The 2500-nt window shown below is 38.3% G+C and overlaps 1 protein-coding gene across 1 annotated transcript in view; it reads left to right on the top strand.

Annotated features, from left to right (window-relative positions):
• Positions 1 to 2315: 2315 nt before the first annotated feature.
• LOC144958499 (CD109 antigen-like) overlaps positions 2316 to 2500 on the top strand; it is an 88152-nt gene continuing 87967 nt past the window's right edge. The window contains exon 1 of the mRNA XM_078890497.1: positions 2316 to 2500. This exon is cut by the window's right edge and continues 501 nt beyond it. The gene's annotated coding sequence lies outside the window, so the exon portion shown is untranslated.

Below are 2500 nucleotides of genomic sequence, written 5' to 3'. Positions count from 1 at the left end.
CACTGACACTAAATTTGTGAAAAACTCTCAAACCTGAAGATGACCCAAAAAAAAAAAAAAACAAACAAAAAAAAAAAAAACAAGAAAAAAAATGAAAAATACAAAACAAAAAAAACCCCCACAAAACAACTTGTATTTCATATATCGATCAATTGAACTTGTCAAAAAATCTCAAACCTGGGGTTGACCCAAAAAAATTTGTATTTGAAATATCATCGATCAAAATGTGAACTTAAGAAACTAGGGAGCAGACACTGGTGTAAGATAAAGATCTGAAAATGTGTGTATGAAAGGTCCCAGACAAAGCAAGAAAGAAGAAAACAAGAACAATAAAAAAACTCGTCCCCCCAAAAGATCAGCGTACCTCGACTGGGGAGCGAGGCTGAATTTTTGGGATGGTTTTATTTACACACTTGTACATATTTTGGTCAAAATGAGCCATCACTTGTCAAAAAATCTGAAACCTCAGACTTTAGAGTCTCACGTTGGCAGCTTTTAAAATTAGAGCTTTAAAAAAGACTGAGCTGTAATGGAGCGCAATATCCATTAAAAGTGCTCAAAGCGCGTTATAAATAGCCCCAAGCCGACAGCAACATTCACCCTGTAGAATTTGGAGCGACATTAACATTTTTTTTTCGATAGAGACAGTGCCGTTACTGGCCCGGTACCTATTTTCCATCTACGTTCGGTGAGATCATGTTATTGAAGAGCCTTATCCAAGGATTCAAGCATGTACGCTCATAGTAGGACCGGACCCAGAAATCCACCGGTCCCAAAACAAAATCACAAAGCCTCACAATTTAAAAAAAGATAATAATAAAAAAAATTTCCCTTCATTCATCCCCAAGAGGAAATTTTTCTTTAGGGTCTATCCCAAGGGAAGACTGGAATAACCCAGGCGTAAGTCTCAGAGCCTCAGTCGCAAAGTGAGCTAGGACGAGGTGACTTGCTCAAGGCCACACAACGAGGCGTGTAGTCTAACTCGGTACCTTTTGGGTACGAAGCAAAGACCGTACCTCTGAACCACGTTGTCCCCTCTTAATTGATGACTCAGGTTTGATTTAAAAATAAAACCAAAAAAAAAACAAAACAAAACAAACCAAACTGTTGAAGGACAAGTTGAATCAATCGGATTGTGGGGTAAGATTCTGGTCAAAATGAACAAAAGTTCGATCCCGTTTGAGAGTTTTTGATGATGCGAATAAAGGTGTCTCAAGTTTAATTAAAAGACCCCCCCCCCCCCCCTCAATAAAAAGAAAGAAAAAACAAACAAAAGAAAAACAAAACAAAACAAAACAAAGACAAAAAAAAAACCCAATCTTTTGAAGGGTAATTTTAATCAATCGCATTGTGAAGTAGAATTCTGATGTCAAAAATGAACAAAAAGTGTTTTATCAAAGCACAGCGGTATTTGGACCAAAATTCCCCTTGAAATTCCATAGTTTTTTTCTCTCAAAGATATAACGAATAAATAGGATCCGGAGATGTTAGGGAGTCAAGTATCGTAATACATGTTGACTTTATCTAATGGGTCTCTTGATCCTTGATCCGTCATTTACCGGTAAGATTGGCGTATGTGAACAATTGGGGAAATCAAGCAGAATTGTAGTAAGTATTTGAATTTTTGAGCTTTCTCACATAGGCGACGCTGTTAACGGCCAGGTACTCGTTTTACACCTGAGTACGATGAGAAAATGTGAGTAAAGAGCCTTCTCCAAGGACTCAACTATGCGCCGAGCGAGGCTCGAACACAGGGCCTTCCGATCCAAAAGCGAGTGCCATACCACAAGACCACATAGCTGCATGAAAACAGAAATGCAAAGGAACAGGGATGCTACGAAAACGTATTGCATTTTCTCCGTTCGGCTTCTTGGTTTTGAATTTCTGTGGTACTCGTGTGTGGAGGGGGTTTGGGGAGGGAAGAGGCAGGAGGGGAAATGCTAGGCTCTCTTAAATTAGATGAAATCATACCATAAATAATTCTTCCCCGCCGAAAAACACAACAAATAGGATTTTTAAAACATCCAAAATCAACAACAAAGAAAATCAAGAAGAAAACAAACAAATAAAAAAAACGAAAAACGAAACAAAACAAGCCACCAAACAAAGAAACACAACGAAAACCAGAAACCAAGCAGACAGAAAACAAAAAGTTATTACGAAACCAACTAGACAAATACCTTGTGCCAAAATGAATGGAAAGAGGGGACGAAAAGAAAAACCACGGTAACCTCAACTTACATAATCCTAGATGCGTTCTTTTGGCTGATTCTGTCAACAACCTTATCAATTCCAGGACGTACGAAGCTCCGGCTGACAACGTGATGTCATTGCCGAGCGAAAGGTGTGCTTCGTCATCTAGTGCAAAACACATTTTGCAAATTTAGGCCAGGAAACATTTTCTTCCAATATCGATAGATTAAAAAGATACTCGACTCGCTCAAACTCTCAAACCTGAGGTATCTTTAAAGTTAAAAAAAAAGGAAACAAGACAAAAAAT

This window comes from Berghia stephanieae, chromosome 13 (assembly GCF_034508935.2).
Source record: "Berghia stephanieae isolate SIO BIC M18660-M18661 chromosome 13, UCSD_Bste_1.3, whole genome shotgun sequence".
NCBI lineage: Eukaryota > Metazoa > Mollusca > Gastropoda > Nudibranchia > Aeolidiidae > Berghia > Berghia stephanieae.
Note: the sequence above shows the minus strand (reverse complement) of the source record. Positions and strands in the feature narration are given on the sequence as shown.